Source organism: Carya illinoinensis, chromosome 4, assembly GCF_018687715.1.
Source record: "Carya illinoinensis cultivar Pawnee chromosome 4, C.illinoinensisPawnee_v1, whole genome shotgun sequence".
Taxonomy (NCBI): Eukaryota; Viridiplantae; Streptophyta; class Magnoliopsida; order Fagales; family Juglandaceae; genus Carya; species Carya illinoinensis.
In genome coordinates this window covers 42,413,615-42,436,010 of record NC_056755.1, presented here as the reverse complement: position 1 = coordinate 42,436,010, position 22,396 = coordinate 42,413,615, and positions in this window count along the sequence as shown.

Sequence of the window (22,396 nt, the reverse complement as noted above, 5' to 3'; positions counted from 1 at the left end):
TTAGCCTAGCTACTACTAATTAATACTCTTAATTAAAGAGAGGCTAAAGTTACCAATTCTAAAATATATTAACAGCACAAAATGAGAGACTCTAAGCCCTAGTACTGATGCTTCCAATTATAACTCCATCCCATTAAATGAGAAACAGGAAATACAAGAAGTAAATATTATAATCTTAGATCTAGCACGTACGTATTACACGAGCTCTAGCTCTTTCATATATAGCCTCTGTCATGAATGTTAAAGTATCTACTGCAACCACATCAGATCCCTCAAGCTCCAGCTCTGCAGATTGTGCACAGAATGAGTGTCCAAGAAGTACCATTACCAATATGGCAAGAGTACCTCTTCAAGATCATGACAGCAAGCCTCCAGACAGCAAGCCTTGCAAATATAGAAGTTCACACTTAAGGCAAGTCTTTGCAAGAGTCATGGATCCTACAAAATCTGCTATATAACTCTGTAATCCCATTGATTCAGCAAAACAATCTTATTTATGTTAATTGTATTATTTGCTTCCTTGTATAGAAAATAATGTGCATCTCTCAAGAGTGTATCTTTTGATTCTTTTATTGACCTGTACAAACTATATAATGAATATACAATATACTGGTTTGGTGTGTTAGCCAAAACCATTTTTCTGTGATTCTGTTCATGGTATCAGAGCTGTATTCAGCTCACGCTCATACATCCTGGTTCAATGGCTTCTCCAAATACTACTTCTGCTGCTCCTTTTGTTTTTCCATCCTTTACCCAATTAACTGGGGTTAAACTTGATGGAAACAACTACTTGCAATGGCTATCTCAACTGGTTCCTGTTATGAGAAGTCATGATATGATGGGCATTGTGGATGGTTCTGAACCATGCCCTACCACTTTGATCTCTGATGCTCAAGGCAAAGAGATTCCAAATCCAGCTTCTGCTCTATGGATTAAGAAGGATCAATTCCTTCTCGGATGGATCAATATGACCCTATCTGAATCGGTGCTTTCCACAATTTATGGATTGCAAACTTCTCACCAAGTTTGGACTGCCCTTGCCAGTCGATTTGCCTCACAATCTAGATCTCGTGTCTCTCACCTAAAGAGACAATTGCAAAGCCTTTCTCAAGGTACCAAATCATGTTCTGAATACTTGCAAAGTGCCAAAGATCTAGCAGACCAACTTGCTGCAGTTGGTAAACCCACTGAGGATGAGGACTTAATTTCCTTCATTATTAGTGGGCTTAATCCTTCCTTCAATGGATTTATCACTTCTTTCTCTCTTGCTACAAGAGACAATCCTCTAACATTTCTTGACTTTCAAGATGAGTTACTTAGTCATGAAATGCTCCTCAAACAACAAACTCCTTCTCCTGATCCAACAAACTTTGCTTTATTTATGCCAAAGTCCAACTCCTCACAACAAAACAAATTTCCTTCACGTAATGGAGCACCCCACTTCCACAAGAAAGGTAAAAATCCTCAAACATACAATTACCCTCCAAGAAATGGGCCCTTTAAACCCTCTGCAGGTTCAGCACCTAAGCCACCACAGCAAAATAATGCTCAAAGTTTCAGCAACACTAGCAGGCCATCATGTCAAATTTGTGGAAAATCCAGCCATACAGCTATTGATTGCTTTCATAGGATGGATTATTCCTATCAAGGAAGGCATCCTCCTTCTCAGCTTGCTGCCATGGTGGCTCACACCAACCAAGTATTGGATGAACAACCTTGGTATGCTGATAGTGGTGCCAATGCGCACATCACCAATGACTTGGAGAACCTGACCATCCAGCAACCTTTTCAAGGTCATGACACAGTTACAGTTGGCGATGGAGCTGGAATTCCCATCCAAAACACTGGTTCTTCCATCATTCACTCATCTACATCTCATTTTCATCTTAAAAATGTGTTGCATTGTCCACAGGCCTCGGCCAACTTGCTCTCTATTAATAAATTCTGTTCTGATAACAATTGCTATTTTGTCCTAACCTCTTCTCATTTCTTTGTGAAGGACAATCAGACCAGAGCCATACTCTTGGAAGGCAAAGTTGAGAATGGGTTGTACCCCTTGCGGTTTCAAGGATCTTTCTTCAAAAATAAGCATGTTTTTACTGCCTTTATTGGATTAAAGACCACTCTTCCTATGTGGCATTTTAGACTAGGGCATTCCTCATTTGTACTAGTCTCTCGAATAATAAAAGATTATCATTTACCACTCTCTCATGCAAATGATAATGAGAAGTCCTTTTGTGATTCATGTCAGCTTGGTAAAAGTAAAAAGCTTCCATTTTCTACCTCTCACAGGATCTCTACTGCTCCTTTAGAACTAATTCATACAGATTTATGGACCTCTCCTATCTCTTCTGTTAGTGGCTGCAAGTACTACATAATATTTGTGGATGACTTTTCACGCTACACTTGGTTTTATCCTCTTCGAACTAAAGCAGAAACATATGAGTATTTTGTTAAGTTCAAGACTCTTGTAGAAACTCAATTCTCATGTAAAATCAAAAAGTTGCAAACTGATGGAGGAGGGGAGTATAATTCACTTCAGTTTCAATCCTTTTTGACCCAAAATGGCATTATGCATCGTAAATCTTGCCCCCACACCTCACAACAAAATGGATTGGCTGAAAGAAAACTCCGTCATATCCTTGAAACAGGTCTCACTCTTCTTGCCCATTCAGGTCTTTCAAACATCTATTGGGTTGATGCCTTCCTCACCTCTATTTACATCATCAATAGGCTGCCTACTGCTGTTCTTACCCACAAATCCCCGTATGAAAAACTCTTCAAAATGGCGCCTAATTATTCTGTACTCAGGGTCTTTGGTTGTAAATGTTTCCCTTTACTTTGGCCTTACACCACTCACAAGTTAGAATATAGGTCCAAAATCTGTATTTTTCTTGGCTACAGTCCTGCTGGCTATCGTTGTCTTGATCCATTTTCAGGTAGAGTTTATCTCTCTAGACATGTCATTTTTGATGAAAGATCCTTTCCAGCAAAGGAACATGCTACATTGCAACTGCCATCCAAGATTAATGCTGCTGCTGATCATCCTTTTCAACTCTCTGTAAGTTTTCCTCCTGCTAATACTATTACCATTGATTCTGAAAATTCTAGCACTGCATTACCTATCTCTCCTGACATCCATAACTCTCAATCTTTGAGTCCCTCATTGTCTCTTGATCCTTCCCCACCTTACTCAGCCCCTACAGATGCTACTTTTGATCCATTACCACATCCTGTCACCAATTCTACTCCTCACTTATCTGAACCAGCAATTGAGGTCCCAATTTCCCATCCAATGCAAACTCGGTCACGTACTGGTTCTCTTCAACCCAAATCATTCCCAGATTTCCAGCTTTATTACTCCACTAGATATCCTCTTCTTGCCTTACAAGCTCAATCTTCTCCAGTTGAACCTACTTGTTTCTCCAAGGCCATTATTGATCCATGTTGGAAAGATGCCATGTCTCAAGAGTTTGCTGCTCTTCTCTCCAATGACACATGGACACTTTGTCCAAGACCACCCCATCAAAATGTTATCAGAAATAAGTGGGTTTACAGAATCAAACAGCACTCCGATGGGTCCATAGACAGGTTCAAAGCACGCTTAGTTGCTAAGGGCTTTGAGCAACAACTTGGCATTGACTACACAGATACGTTTAGTCCAGTTGTTAAAGCATCTACCATTCGCATTGTGTTGGCCCTAGCAGTACATTTTCATTGGCCCATTAGACAACTTGATGTGTCTAATGCTTTCCTACATGGAACCTTAATGGAAGAAGTGTTCATGGAACAACCTCAAGGGTTTGTTGATGCTCAACATCCAGATTATGTTTGCAAACTTCATAAAGCAATCTATGGTTTAAAACAGGCCCCAAGAGCCTGGTTTCACTGCTTATCTTCCTCATTACTTGATCTCGGGTTCACAGCATCCTTGGTTGACACCTCCTTGTTTGTCTTTATTCAAGGGGAAATCAAGGTCTTCATGCTCATATATGTGGATGACATCATTGTTACTGGTACTCATAACTCTGTTATTTCCTCTCTGATTTCTCAGTTGCAGCAAAGGTTTCCTCTCAAGGACTTGGGGCCACTTAGCTACTTTCTTGGTATTCAGGCCACACGATCAGCTACTGGCCTGCACCTCTGTCAATCTAAATACATTCACGATCTTTTGCACCGTACTCGCATGATTGGAGCCAAACCAACCAGCTCTCCTTGCCCATCTAGTTCCAAGCTGTCCAAATATGATGGGGATGTGCTTCCTGACCCATCTGAATATCGTCAAGTTGTTGGATCCTTGCAATATTGCACGTTGACACGACCCGACATTGCCTTTTCAGTTAACCAACTCTGTCAACATATGCATTGCCCCTCAACTACCCATTGGTTAGCTGTTAAACGTGTTCTAAGGTACCTAAAAAGCTCTAGTGATCATGGTCTCTTTTACTCTCCTGGCAGCCTTCATCTTCAAGCCTTTTGTGACTCCGATTGGGCAGGGAATCCAGATGACCGTCGTTCTACCTCTGGATCTGGTATTTTTCTTGGCAACTCTTTAGTCTCTTGGAGTGCCAAGAAGCAGGTGGTGGTGTCTCGGTCCAGCACAGAAGCTGAGTACCGAGGTATGGCCATCACCACTGCTGAATTGTTTTGGCTTCGCATGCTTTTTAAGGATCTTCATATCCCTCTCATACAGCCACCTATATTTTGGTGTGACAATGTTAGTGCCCTTGCCCTTGCCTCTAATCCGGTGTTTCATGCACGCACTAAACACATAGAGGTCGACTATCACTTTATCCGTGAAAAAGTATTGAATGGTGACATTCTTCTAAAATTTATTTCGACTAATGATCAATTGGCTGATATTTTCACTAAGGGTCTCTCCTCTGCTAGATTCTCTCTTCTCAAGTCCAAGCTCTTGGTTCAACCTCTTCCCATTCGCTTGCGGGAGGATGTTAAAGTATCTACTGCAACCACATCAGATCCCTCAAGCTCCAGCTCTGCAGATTGTGCACAGAATGAGTGTCCAAGAAGTACCATTACCAATATGGCAAGAGTACCTCTTCAAGATCATGACAGCAAGCCTCCAGACAGCAAGCCTTGCAAATATGGAAGTTCACACTTAAGGCAAGTCTTTGCAAGAGTCATGGATCCTACAAAATCTGCTATATAACTCTGTAATCCCATTGATTCAGCAAATCAATCTTATTTATGTTAATTGTATTATTTGCTTCCTTGTATAGAAAATAATGTGCATCTCTCAAGAGTGTATCTTTTGATTCTTTTATTGACTTGTACAAACTATATAATGAATATACAATATACTGGTTTGGTGTGTTAGCCAAAACCATTTTTCTGTGATTCTGTTCAATGAACACCAATCAAGCACATATGACCAAAAGACACGATCATGATGCAATCCAATTTGTAGGTCGGGTTCGTTCGTCAATGATCTAAGCACTTCCTTTCTTTTTTAAGGCATCATCATCATCATAAGTTATAACGTGATGTTATATCCACTACAACAAAAATAGGTTTTAGTGACAGATGAAACTGTCACAAGAAATGGAAAAAACGTCACGAAATATATTTGGTGACGGTTTTAGACCGTCACCACCACTGTCACGTAATGTGCGTCACGGATTACATTTGGTGACAGTTTACTGTACAAGCGTCACTAAAAATATTTTTAGTGACGGTTGGGGATGTGCCGTTTGAAGTAACGTTCGAACGTATTATTTTCTGTGACGGTTAGAATCTGTCACAGAATATAACGTTCGAACTTAAAATTACACGTTCGAACGTAAAAAAGACGAGCTGACATCCGAACGAGAAAAGGTAACGTTTGTTGATTATAGTTCGGACGTATAATGTAAACGTTCGAACGTTTATACGTGCGAACGTTACGTTCGAATCTCGATTCCAACGAAAATGAAATAATGTCCGAACGTTTGTATCATGACGTTCGGACGTTAATTCGAATGTTAAGAGAGTAGTGTTCGAACGTAAAATGTACGTTCGGATGTTTGGAACGTTAAACTTTTTTTACATTCGAACGTTTTTTTTAAACGTTCGAACGTTTTGTTACTATTTTGTATGGTTACGTTCGAACGTATTTTCGAACGTTTAATACTGTTGAAACGTATTTTATTTACATTCGAACGTACATATCAGAAATGCTAAACTCATCCACTTAATAAACAAACCAATTGTTTCATATTACAGTACATATTTCACAACCAATATTGTTTGAAACTGTTTTCAAATTAGATGTTAAAAACGTAATACAGAAATAAAATTCATTTCTTTTTCTTTCCTCGCCCAGCACGATTCTGTTGCAATGACATAACACGCTCCATTTGCAGCATCATCTCCCGCTGCACTTGCTGTTGGACCTCACTACGGATTCTTTCCTCCTGGTCTCTTTGTTGGTCCTGCAAACGCGTCTCTAAATGAGACTGTCGCTCTAAGAGGGACTCCAACTCTTGCTGTCTAGACCTCATATACTCATTCTCGCGTCGTGCAGCTTCTAAATCTTTGGTAAGATTATTAATTTGTGATGTCGATGAGGTTGAGGAAGATGAACCGGAATGCTTGAAAGATCGTCCCAAACCTCTTGCCATACTAGAGTTGGGCCCAAGCACCTGTGAAAAAATGTCCAAATCACTAGGAGAGGAATCCCCAGAAACTGACTGCATCTCCATCATTTTCCCCTGCAGTTTGAAAGATCAAAACACACAATAAGTAACATATTAAAAGAAATACAAATAAAAAATAATTTAATCACATGTTACATAATATAATTCAACAAAAGGAATACCGCTTACATAATTAATTGCAGCTGCAGGATCCATCCACTCACTATGCTCATTAGTGTGAGCAGCAGCATAGACATGAATGAGGGAAAAGTTTTCAGGATCATCACGTTTCTAAGAAAACGACATCATTAGCAATTTGAAAAAGACAGTATTAGTACTTATATAAAAGAATAATAAGAAAAAATATGAATTATTGTGTTTATTAATTACCATTTTTTCAGCAAGACGATGGAATGATCTTGAACCAGCACGATGGTGAATAGTCAGAGCAGATCTATTATTTGCATTTGTAGAACTTAAGTGCTACAAAAATAATTCTCACCGTTAATTGTAATATATGTACATACATATAATATAAACAACAAATATAAATGTAAATAATTATAGAAAATAAATCTAGAATACCTGATATTCTGGAGAGGCAAAAAGATCACAACACTTTATCCAGTCGTCTAATTTCATCTGCTGGAAAGGGGACTGTGCAGCCTCTTCAAACGTCTCAAATTTCTTGAAATGGTCGTGACATCGTCCCTTGTGACGTCGGAATAGTGTAGCCATTAACTCATTCACAGTTCTCAAATCCTCGCTACGACCAAAGTCGAGGTCAAATTCATCCTAATTATAAATTAATTACGTTAAAAATAAAATAAACTAATGTAGGTGAAAAAAATGATATAATAAGTAAACTCACCAGCACACGACTTCGAATGTGTTCCTTAATCTCATTCGGCACATCTCTCCAGGAGCGCACATAAAATGGAGCGTAAGCTCGAATTACTGTGCCAATATAGGAGGAAAGCGCTGCTGCACTATCATTCACTCCTCCAGTGGAATTATCAGGAATTGTGATTTTCAGTTTACCATGCCTTCGATTTTTCTCAAGTGAGATGCCGCGTGTATAGCCACGACCACGACGAGCCAATTGTTCATCAACTAATAGATAATAGTATAATTTTGAAGGTTATATATATTATTTATTGAAACAAACATCTTGATTATATATAGTATTAACGTAAACATTCCTTACCGGTAGGTGTCGATTGTGCATCGTTCTCTGTAATGTTAACTTCATCTTCGGGAACGGACTCCTCAGGTGGGGAGTCCTCAATGGGTTCAGGACTTGGACTCGGTGGAGGAGGCACATTTCTCCTTTGTCTTTTTGGCGGCATACTTGGAAATGATTATATATAACAAAAAAATATTATTAGAATAAATTTATATTTATTATAAAATTCTATAATGGCTGTATATGAATAAACTTTTTAGTACTTTTAGTCTTCATCTTCGGATGTATTTTCCATGTTTGTTTCAGAATCTCTTTGTATAACATCTTCGTCATCATCATCAAGCTCTTGTTCGTCATCCTTATCCACTTCCCCCCCGGATTCTTGTTCGTCTTCTTCTTCTGACTCTTCTTCTGTACTTTTCTCACTTTCTTCAATTGAGTGATAATTTAATGAAGACGGGTCGAGATGGATGAGTGGGACGTCATCTCTACATAAGGGGAGCAACTCGAGTGCACCGAGGTCAACAAATAAGTTAATACCCCCTCCTCCATCTTCCTGGTAGGCCTCTACATTTAGAGTGTCATCTTCATCTCCACTATTATCGTAATCTGCACTCGTTCCTACTTCATATATATTTCGAGGGACAAATTTTTGTACAACTCGCCAAGTTATCTCTCCACTATCTTCATCAGCACTTTTCATTGGATCAATCAAGTAATAGATTTGAGTAGCTTGACAAGCCAGTACGAATGGATCATCTTCGTACCATTTAGATGCAGTATTGACACTCGTAAAATGATTATCCCTATATATCGAATCCCGACCACCGCCTAGATCCCACCAATCACATTTAAAGACATATGTTATAGACCCACCCAGATATTTCAATCCGATAATATCACGAACGACACCATAATAATCAATATCATCTGTTCCATGACTCCCCTCGACCAAGACACCACAGTTTTGAGTTTTTCTATTACGTTCACGGTCCAGAGTATGGAATCTATAACCTCGAACTGTGCATGCAGTGTATCGAAGTGCTCTGTTTGATGGACCACGGGCCAATGCATACAATTCAAAAGAGACTGATCCGGGATCACGAGCACGTTGTTCCAATATCTAACAATTTAAATAATGTCATTTATTAAATATTAGCTAGAGTTAAAACTTTCATCATGTAACATATAGTATAGAGTTTAGTTCATACACGTTGTTCAAACCATCCAGAAAATTCTGACTCGTGTCTTGCCACTATATCCTCGACGCCTTCCATCTTAAGTTTGTCCATGTGCTCACTGTATAGTATAAGTTATCATATTATTTTACATAACAATAGTTAAAGTTGTATATAATCTTTAAAATTATTTAAACCTTGTACAACGACATACCTGAGATAGTGATCAATCTCCTGACAATTATTTAGTACGTACCACCGAACTTTACCCAACTCTGTATCAAGTAAATCGTAACCCGTTTGTGCACCCAAAGGTCGTACATTCTGAGAAAACACTGATAGCTCACGAGAAGGCGGAGCAGCAAGATCAGCATTTCGTTCTTGACGAATAAATCGTGTCTCAACACCACGAAGATATAAAGATTCTTTAACCGGAACGCTTTTCTTATCCTTCCACCTCGACTCTCCGCATACAGGACATGCTTGTTTCTCCTCGTTCTCATTCCAAAATAAAACACAATCATTCTTGCACGCATGTATGGACTTATACTCAAATCCTAATCCCTTTCTCAACTGTTTCGCTTCATAAAAGTTCTTCGGCAATGCAGATCCTTCGGGAAGCACTTCGTTAAATAAGTCTAATACCATGTTAATTGCTTTGGTTGACATTCCACACAATGATTTTATGTGAAGCAACCGCACAATAAACGACATTTTAGAATGTTTTGTACAACCTGGATAAAGCTCACGCTTTGCATCTTCCCACATTGCTGGAAAATTATCTGACTCATTCCGTCCCCCACTTGAGCCATTGTCATCAACCTCATCCATAAACATCCCAGCTCCAATGTCACTCAACATCTCCTCCATCTCATCTCGCTCATAATCATCATCCACGTTGTGCAAATTTTCCCGCTGACTGAATAAGTCATCCGCTGATTCAGCATACGGCTCACCATGCAGTACCCATCGAGTATAGCCCAAATCCATACCGTTCACAAATATATGACTTTCAGCTTCATCCAATCTTATCGCACACAAATTTTTACAACCTCGACATGGACACTTAATGTAACCACGACTATCAGCAGAGGCCTTTGCAAAATCAATGAAGACCCTTACTCCACGCGCATAGGGTATGTAATCTTTTCCAAGTCTATCGCGTAGACGCATCCAACTTTTATCCATTTCTAAAAACATCTAATTTTTTAGTAATTAAGGTAAAGTTAAATACACATGCATGTCATGATACATAATGTTCAAAGTACTCTTTCTCAAGGTAGTTGGTCCTATCCCATTCGAGATTATATTCTCCATATTGCACAAGTCTCGTCACTCTACTACTTTGAACGTTAGTAAAAATTTCGGCAGCACTTCCCCATAGTTCTCCAAGTATACATGTTCACATATAGGGATTATGACCCTAAGAACAGTATACCCGAAGAACAAATGAGGAAGACACCGAAACTTCATACTAAACGTTCAAAGTAGGAATAACGTTTATGTGCAATACGGATAATATAATCTCAAACTGTCCACACTGGACAATTCAGGAATTAATGTACACCTAAATGTACACTAATTCCCAAACGGGTCTAAGGTTATTTATGCAATGTTATACAATATCTAACAAAAAAGTCTACAAATAAATTAGCGCACATTGTTTGAATTATCCCGATGTACTAATAATATTTATATTATTAATGATTGATAACACTTAGAAATTATTTATAAACTTATGTAATTCCTAAGTTATTATATTATATGTCATTTATCAGCTATATAATATATAACACTACTATAAAATATCTTATAATTACTATTATAAGTTACTGATAACACTTATATTTTATTTGTTATTATATAGCATAAAATAACAAATTTTACTTATTTATTTCATATTTAATATAATATATAGCAAATTAGATTATAATTACTAGTTATACTATATATTGATAACACTTAATTGTTATAAGTTATTATATAATATGTACCAATTATTGCCAAAATTATTATAATTTTTATAATAATTTTTATAATTAAATAAGTAATTATTATTATAATTACTTATCTATTTCTTAGTAATCATTTTTTAATACTATACATTACATGATAATTATTATTATGGATTAATACTAATATACCCTATACTATATATTATTAGATAAAATATTTAGGATCATCAAGCTATTAGATTTTTAGGAATTATTATTTTATAATACTTATTTATATTATAATTTTAGTAATTCGATTTTTCTGCTATATACTATATAGTTATGCCTTATAATTGACACTTAGTAATATATGATAATTTATTATATTAGTTATTTAACTAATTATATATATAATAGTTTTAATTGTAATATTATAATTTATAATTATGGTTATTAATAATTCATCTCCATAATTTTTATTCTTACACAAATAATCACACTATTTATCTAACAAATAAATTGTTATATATATTCTTTTATCACAACAAATTACTAAAATAGACACATAAACTAACAAATAATTATTATTCAAAAACATACACTATACTAAAACATTATCACATTAAGAATAAACATATTCAATAACAATAATTTTTCTTTTTAATTCATCCAAACAACACAATCTATATCACAAATTAAATCCACAATAAAATGTAACAATATAGTTTAGTATATATACCTTGTGCTTTAAATAAATTCTTCTTCAAAAATCACAACTTCTCAACAATTCACAACAAATGATCCTTCAAAAAATACACAATACTAGTTAGTTAAATATATATGAAATAAAACATTGAAATTATCATGTATATTACAAATAAAAAATGAGAAATATTATTTACCTTAATGCTTAAAACAATATTTCTAGAAAACTCTCTCTCACTATAACCCTCCACTTCTTCTTCACTTCTTCTCTTCTCTTCCCAGCTCCCTCTCTCTAAAACTCTCTCAGTCTCTCACTCTAACACGCACGGAGGAAAGCAGAAATGAATCTGCTTTCCCGTGCGTGAAAGTTTTATTTTCTGCTTGTTATGCAATTAACGTTCGGACGTTCATTAAAGTACGTTCGAACGTTTCATTTTACGTGCGAACGTTTAAGCATAAACGTCCGAACGTACAATAGTCCCGCCCACAAAATATATAATACGTTCGCACGTATTATTGTCATTCCTACGTATTCGTCAGTAACATTCGAACGTTTATATAGTACGTTCGAACGTACTGTGGAAATTTGGTTTAAGCGGGAAATTTCCCTCCGAATTTATTATAACGTCCGAACGTTTCACATGAACGTTCGAACGTAAAAATTATTATTTACATATTAAAATTTAGTATATTCCTCATAATATATTTATATATTAAATTATAAATTATAAAATATTAATTAATAAATAATTTGTACCAATTATAATATATATAACATAAGTATAATATAAGAACGTACTACATATATATTATAACCTTATATTAACTAATAATATAAAATATATATTATATTATAACTATAATATAATAAGTATATTATATATTATAGTTATAACAAGTATATTATAATATATTATATAGTACAAAAATTGTATATTATCCTAGTAATTAGTATAGTATACTTTAATATAGTATATCTAATAACTATATTAAAGTAATATAGTTATTAGATAATATAGTATAAATATTATATAATATATTATCTATATTATAGTCTATAATATAGTATTATTATTTATATAATATATTATCTATATTGTAGTCTATAATATAGTATAAGTAGTATATAGTATGTTAAACATACGTAATAACTATATAATATCGTATAATATTATATATAGTAAATATATAATAGATATAATATAGTACTAGTACTATGTTATATATACTACTTGTATATAATATAGTATATATACTACAAATATCGTAATATATAGTATACTATACATTACTATACATATATATATACTATATATATTATATACTATATATTACTATAGTTAATATATTACTATATATTATATAGTAGTATATAATGTTAATATATATAGTACATACTATAGTTATTATATAGATACTATAGTATATTAACTATAGTATTGGATAAATAAATAACTATATAATACTACTATATAATATATACTATATAATATTAACATTATATACTACTATATAATATATACTATATATATAAACATATTAAATAGTATTAAATATATATATATTAATATTATTACAATAATATATACAATAATATTATATAAGTATACACTAGATATAATATAATATATTAGTATATATAATATAATATATTAGTATATATAATATAATATATCATAACATACGTATATATACTATATCTATATACGTATATAATATAGTATACTATATTACTATATACTATATAATATAGGTTTCAATAATACGTATATAACACTATATACGTATTAAAACTACATACTATATAACAGTATATAGTATACACTATATAGTATATAGTGTAATATACTATATACTATATAGTATACACTATATACACGTACAACAGTATATAGTATACGCTATATACACTATTAACACTATATACTATATAATATACGTATATTATACGTATATAATATTATACATTATATGATATATAATATTACCTATCATATTATATAGTAATATATAGGTAATATAATATATATTATAATAATATATTATATAATATATATAATATAATATATAGTATAAAAACGTTCGAATGTTATAACTAAAACGTTCGGACGTTTTGATTGACGTCCGAACATATACGTTATACGTTCGCATGTTAACACAACGTCCGAACGTAAAAGTTATACGTTCGCACGTTTGATTCAACGTCCGAACGTAATCTACATAACGTTCGCATGTACATTTAACGTTCGAACGTTAATTAATTAACGTTCGAACGTTAACTGTATATAAGGCCAGGCACGACGGTTTCCAGGCCGTAACTTGTACGAAACCGGCCACCGAACTCAAACTCTCTCTTCCTCTCCGCCACGCAAGCCGCCGCAACCGTCGCCATCCTCCACCGCAACCGTCACTAAAAGGTAATGTGCCCTCTCCCTCTTCTATTTCCTTGCTTTTAATCGGTGGGTTTCAAAAATTCGAAACCCACCGTACCCGGTTATAAAACTTGCATTTTCGGCCACCATTCGCAGTAAATTGATAAAATAGGACCGTAGAAACATTCCCCACTGTATATAAATGCTTATTTTGGTTGTTTGTGGCTTCGAAACATGCGTTTCGAAGCTTTCGGTAATGGCTGAGTCGACTCAGCGATTACGTGTCGTAACGTTCGGACGTCACGACACAACGTCCGAACGTGCGACCTTTGGTATTCTTTACATTCGCACGTTATATTGTAACGTGCGAACGTATTAGTTTCACGTGCGAACGTTTTTATCCAACGCTTTAACAGAACGTTGGATAAAAACGTTCGAACGTAAACCGTTGGTATTCTTCGGCTAGTAAGAATGTCCGAACGTATGACGGTTCAAATTCATTACGTCCGAACGTTTAGATAATACGTCCGGACGTAATGAACTCATTCGCACGTTTTTATCGAACGTTTGAATGAAACGTTCGATAAAAACGTCCTGTACGTATCATCTTTTTGTCGAACGTATCCTGACTAACGTGCGAACGTTCCTTCAATAACGTTCGAACGTTTCCTGTTAAAATATTTTTATATTGTTCCTTTTAAGTATTATTATTTTATATATTGAAAAAGTGAAATTATTTCAAAGTTTTACTGGCGAAATTATGTAAATTTATAATAGATGATATTTTAATTTTCTGTATAATCCATATATGTCATAATACGTATGTATCTGTGATTATAATCATTTTTTTTAAATGTTACAATTTATATATTTTTTTTAATTTTCAGGATATGGCTCAGTATATGACGACAAGGAAGCGAGGGAGGGATGGAGGCAATCCGGACATTGCTCGACTGGGGGCACGAACTGTTATGGGGGAACGAGAAATTCTCATTAATGAGTTTGATGAGCTCAGCTGGGAGCAGAAGACGCTGAGAGACGTCTTCGTCACCAGAGGCTGGGGCCCCATATGCACATTGAGGGGAAAGATTTACCCCACAATGGTTCGAGAGTTTTACATTGGGATGGCCACCATGCCTAACGATGCATCATCCCATACTCTCAGTGTACGCGGTGTACAGTTTCAGTTCTCGGCAGATGTTCTCGCTGACTTACTCCAGATTCCGCGTATACTACCTGAGTCGACAGCTGCTCAGGCTGATGACATAGCAGCTGCATTTTCCCCGGGCATATTCGAGGCAGATCCAGCCGCTTCTGCTTCATCTTCGGGCCCTGTTGAGTTTATGCCCAGTCATGAAGAAGATCGACCCGAGGGCGATCCTATTGCTGCTGAGGTTGGTGACGATGAGCGGGACCAGGATTTCTACATTCTCACTGGCACGGACCGCACAAAGCTCGATAGGCCGAACTCCTTCAGCCAGAATCAGCTGCTGCCTTTCTTTCGCATGTTGCACATTTTTGTTGCAACAAATGTAGACCCGGTGGCACATAAGAGCACATTCAGTCGGGCTCGTGCACAGTTCCTGATTGGCTTGGCACGTGGTGAGCCCATTGACTTGCCCCTTGTTATATTTGAGCGGATCCGTTACGAGGCCAACATCGTTACCACGGATAATCTCCCGTACGGAGTCATCATCAGCCGCTTATTACTAGCCCGGGGAGTGCCACTCCAGGCGGAGGAGATGGTGATAAACCAGATGAGCCCTATCGACATAACCACACACCGCCGGAGCATTGCACAGGGGAGAGGCTCAGCTCGGCGTCAGTCTGGTCCTACGCCAGATCTTGTTCCCCCGACTGAGTCTGGGGCCGATGTTGCTCGCCCGTCGGCGAGTACTAGTCAGCAGCCGGGAGTTACATCTGCTGGGGATGTGCGACCTGCTTGGGTTGATACAATGATGACAGATATGAAGGCGCATATAGACCGACAGATCGATAGACAGATTGCACATATAGATCAGGCTGTCGCACATCTTGCACATCATGTAGATGTGCTAAACAATAAGGTTGAGACATTGACTGAGGAGTTTCGATCTTTTGTAAACCAGCAGTTCTGAAAGTGATTTGTAAAAATTTATCATTCGAACGTTTTTTATTTTCGACATATGTAATGGACACAAATATTTAATGTATGTATTGTGTAGCTTAATTTCTACTCTTAATTTTTTTTAATATAACGTTACTCAACCTTACTATTAAAAAAATATATATTATGGTTAATTTATGTAATTTAACATATAACGTTCGAACTTTATCACATTAACGTTCGAACATTAGCGCTAATATATTCACGTTCGCACGTAATAAGTTAAAACGTTCGAACGTTCGCGCTAAATTTTTTTACGTTCGCACGTAAATATACATAACATTCGAACGTTACTGTGACGTGCGAACGTATTATGTAAAACGTCCGAACGTTTTGAAATTCTTGCCCAACATTTAGTGACAGTTCTCACAAACCGTCACAATAAATACCTTTTAGTCACAGTTTAGAAACCGTCACTATTTATAATCTGTCACTAAAAGCCATATTTGTTGTAGTGATCTAAGTTCCACTTAATTAATTGATAGAATTAAGTTTGCTATTTGCTGTACGTTGAGCGATGAATTAGAGGGAATTCATTGGGTTGAGATCACACACACCTAGGAGGGATGAATTTTGGTGCTTTTCATAGCAAAGAATTACAAGTACCAGAAAATAACTCCAAGCATGTATATTGATTTACTGTAAACTCGATCAACCGGTCCTCTCTCCAATCCCCAGTACGCTTTCTTGTAGAAAAGACAAGTTACCAAAAAAAAAAGAAAAGGAAGAAGAAGAAGAAGGTATATATATGTATTATAAGAAATTAGAAAAAAAAGGCGATGATCTGATCTAAACATCCTTTTTTTTTTTAAACAAAAGAATTTCTACTTTACATAATCATGTACGTGTACCATATCATGATTTACATCATGATCATAGTACTTATTGCCAACTTCGTTACTAGCTAGCGCTAGCTCGATCCATAAGTACTACCGTCCACGACGTTGTACCGGTCGACGCGACGTTACTCAAAACATGCACGTACGGCGTCAAATTAAGAGAGAGATCTATATTTATATATGAGAGTGCTTTGATAATTTAGCTTTTGAGGGGTTGAAAATATTCGAGTGGTTTTTTGATAAAAAGGCAGCAGCAAGATTCCCATTAAATGGAGATACGGGTGAAAATGGGAAGGATTTGCTCACATGCTTTTTCTAAGTACTCTAGACAATCATCATCACCCGTGAAAAACTAAAACGCATCAATGTTTGCTTTTTGCAACCACTCTCTCTCCCTTTTGTTGTTTTGATTGGGATATATTTGGACTTATTCACATGAGTAGCAGCTAGCGTACTTGTGGCCTGGGTGCCAGGTTTTTCTTCAGTAATTATTATATATTTTAACTAATTAAGCGAATGAAAAATATTAATAGTGCTGCGAGATGGTAATCATGGGATTAATCCTGGTTTCTCCCAAATTAATTTCATGTTGGATTTTTCCCAGTGATCGTGCACGAGCAAATTAATTGAATTAGTTCATGATTTATGGTACTTGATGATCAGTTTGATTTTGTATGTTTATCTTGGCTGGTCATGTACTCAACTAGCTAGTATTATGTTCGATTTTTTTGAAGGAATTACTATACAAATTAAATGAAAACTTGCTAATTAATCGACTCGCTAGGTATATATAATGTGTTTAAAGTAGGCATTGATGCAACTATATATATATATATATATAATTTAAAAGAAAATTACAAGGAAGAATAAATAAACAACAATTAACTATATATATATATATTGAATTTAAATTATAAGTACTCCTGCTAGCTAGGTAGCTTATACCAGCCTGCATGCATTTATTTTCAACAAATGCATGCGTGATGATGAGGTTTTAGAGTTGATGAGAATGAATTATATCCTGCATCATGTACGTGGAGTCCGATTCCCTGCCAATTTTATAAGGAAAGAATTAATTAGTATTTCTTCATCTATAATGCGATATTGGCATTGTTAAATTAAATCTATAAGTACTACTTCTGGTGTTTGATCGCGTGATTTTTTTTATTTCAATATTGGAATCACTACTCTCATCAATGATTTGTTCATATATGAAGTCGTATGCATTTTAAGGAATGACCAACGCTTATTTCGACGATCATGTTCTATAATATTATATATACGTACGTACGTACCAACATAATGTTTTTTTAGTGTTTCATGGAGGAAAAACGTATAATTTGCAAAGAGTAATGATACGGATCGATAAGTCCTAAATGTACAAATCTTGTACAAACGAGTAATACTACATATAATTATTTTTGCATACTCTCTGTATACTAGATCTACTGATGTAATTGACTACATCAATTTTTTTTAATACTTAACCAATTACGTACATCAATGAAGTGCATAAAAAAATACGAAAAAGTGAGTGTACATATAATTTTTATTTTTTTTATAAAAGACATATATGAGATCACTCGTAAGTCTTTGAACTTGTATATATCATCATTGATTTGCAAATCATGCTTGTAAAACTCAAAATGCAGCTTGCTTAAATCCATCATTCCTTGTTCACTCTTAAATATGATATAAGGCCAGTTAGAAAGAAAGTTGCCCCCATTTGAAATAGAATCTCTAATGATTGTTAAAAAAAAAAAAAAAATTAAAATAAATAAATACGTAAATGGTATCTAAAATTTAAAGATATATAAGAGTAAGGAATCGGTTACCAATACTCTTTAAGGAAGCATAGAATTATGGCTGATGACATGTAAAGAAAAACTTTAGTAAATTTGAAGATCCAGAGAACATTTATTTACTTGTTAAATTAATATATAAACGTGATCCATTTAGTAGTGCTGCTCTAGCTAGATGGAGATCATCAAAGGCATATACCTAATTTCTAGTAATTATTAGCTAGACTAATGCGCCTTACCCTTATAGATCACCACCTAGCAGCTTTACATTCAATTGAATGAGAGAAATAATTTAGTCAAAAAAAATCTTATAAAAATAAATTCATAAACTGATATGATTTTAATTTTTAAATAAAAATCTCTATTATTTAAACTTAGCTAGGGGTCTAAAATGAGAAAAATATAATGTAAAGTGCTCTACATTATTTAAATAAGTATTCTTATTAAATGCATGCATGTTTAGATGTTGATCACTAGTTGTTCCTTTAATTTTTGAAATATTCTTCTAGAAACTAATTATGAGCAATAACATATGTACGTCGTTTTCACTAAAAAACAATTAATGAAGGTAATCTTGTTCCATTCTTTATACATGTAATTAGCTTTAGAGAAAAGTCATCGATCACATACATATAGAAACAGTGTGCACACTGAGTAACGTAATGGGTAGCAATTGGAATGATTTTTTAGTCGAATATCTATCATTAATATTCTTAATTATATCATACATGTAGATAGTGGAAAGGATTGACCTTCAACTTATTAATTGTACTTCGGTTTAATATATATATATATATATATATTAACCATACACTAGTCGTCACACCATGATGTACACTACAAGAAAAATGACCTTTTGCGGTCAATTTATAGCGGCGAAAAGACTATTAACAACCAAAATTTGGTTGTTAATAGTTTTTTTGATTGTTAATAGTCTTTTCACCGCTATAAATTGGCCGCAAAAGGCCATTTTTTTTGTAATGGTACTTCCATCTCAATCGTAGGAATAGTGAGTCTTTGGCATATCAATCCTGTATATAATATTCTTATAAAAGGATTAAGTTCTTTATTAATATTTAATGCTTAGGGGAGGGAGAATGATCTTATACGTAATCACATGCATCACTTTTGATCTCTCATATTTCCATCTCAATCTTGGGAAAGTATCCGCATTACTTCACTACTTACAATTAATTAATATGATTCAAATGATTAATGTGGGACTCCAGATCGTGACATGTCTGTCCTTTACATCGGCCTATATTGGTTCTGTGTTTATATAGTATAATATATATAGAGAGGAGTGACATACCTATCATTCTCACACACCACACAAAATGACCTGATTTTATGTAACTTATCAGATATTTATTTTACAATAAAAATAATTTTACAATATGATGAAACACATAAATTAGTCATATCAATTTATATAATTACTTTTATAACAATCTATTTGTGGCTAAGATATTTCTCATATTATATATATATATATATATATATATATATATATATATATATATGCTATAATTATATTCCTGACAGTTTACTAGCTAATATAAAAATCAGGTGCAAGCTGCAAGTTTTTTAGTTTAATTTGGCTAATCGGTGTTAAGTTTATATGTAAAGCCAGTCATGAGTTGATAATTAGCATATAATATAGGAAGTAGACTACATTTATTTCAATGAACATTAAGGATCGGAAAATATTCTTTAAAACCGAAATTTACAAATTCATATTAATTAATTAATATGGGCAACATTACAACAAAATGAGCATTTGTAACGAATTATATCCGACCAGAATGATTATTTACCATATAAATATACTCATTTTAGCAAAAAATAATTATTTTTATAGGAAATAATTTATCACAACTAAACAATTTTCTTGTAGTCCACGTACATGACTAGGCAACACATTCAGTGCTAGCTCAGGTAAAGATATATAATTGTATGGATACAATTAATTGCGTAGATTACGGACCCAATAGTAGTTAAAGCTTAGGGAATCTTTCGGAGTATTTTGAAACAAATAAAGCAAATGATGTTTGCCAATATATTGGACTTTAATTTGATTATCAGCAAACCACTATAAAGTCCTGACTTGGTGGCTCGATCATCATGTTATATCTTAATTCTTATCCCATATTGGAGATGTGCACGTTGATGTAGCAGTACTTTCTCTCTATATAATTACTTGAAATTGATAATTATTCATTAATTACTTTAAAACACGGGCATCCGGTCTTTTAGTAACAATCTGATTAGTGGATCGAAGATCAGAGATGATGTTGATAATTAAGATCACGGCCGCGCGAGTCGACTTGTCGCGACGATTCTAAGTGGTCTGTACGTATCTTAAACGAAAACAAAGCAAGCAACGCATCTTCATTTATGATATTTTCAATTAAAGGAACCTCAAAACTGAATATATGCCCACAAGTAGTGCTAGAAAAAGATCAGAACCTTTAATTATCTCAGAAAATTTTACACCATCTTTGTATATATACATGATCAGTACGATCAAAGAATATCATAAAATTTTAAGGTTTAAACCTGGAGCTTGCTTTCAAACGAGTTAACGTTGGCGTGAATGGGAGGATCATGACATATATAACTATAAAAATAACCAAGAAGATCGATCCAGTACTAGTAGGTTAAATCTTAAAGATTATGTGTAGATCAAGTGAGTCATCACCTAGTTTACAAGATCAGCAGTACTAGCTACCGCATCGATCTGATCGTAGGTTTAATAATTAACGTTAGAGCTTGGAATAAACAGAGATTTTGTAACTTTTACTTTAAGAGAAGACTCTTTCATAGCTAGGTTTTTGGGGATGGATCCGTTGAACACACCATCTGCAAGGATCTGGAAAGGGAGAGATCGACAAGCTTGCAGATATATAGATCGATGGCAGTGGAAGCTAGCGATAATTATTAATGTTTAATGTTGTAGTACTATCATCTTGATCAGCAGGATTAACCGGCCCTTTTGGTTCTGAAATTTTTTGAAAAAGCAGAGGTGGTGGCTAGCTAATATTCCCAATATGTTAGAGATCATTGCAATTCTCAACCATTATATCTTTATATATTCTGTTAGTAATACTTGATCAGAGGATGGGGAAAGTGTTTATTTGGGACGGCAAATCTTGAATCTGATGCGTTGTTCCACGAGCTTTTATACGATTGTTGTGTTGGTCAGAGTTCATCCTCGTCAAATTCATCCAGCAGAAGAGATCATTGCAATCCTCAACGTACAGTATCTTTATATATTCCAATATATATGTATATATAGATCACAGTCAACACAAACAAAAGCACAACTGAGTAATTTACGATTGTTGATGATCATTAGTTACATGATTTCCCATGATGCACAGCTAATTAATTAATTAGAACTTGCACCCTGCCATGCTTTGGTGCAAGTTCACCAGTGGTTGGGGCATTTATGCCCCTTTGACGATTCCCAGGTATATATGCAAGTACTGCAAGGGGAGAGACCAGATTGGTGGCACAGGCTAGGTGACCGGCCAAGGCTGGATACAAAATATTAATGTTTCTGAAACCGATCGAGCTGAACGACTGGTTGGGGATCG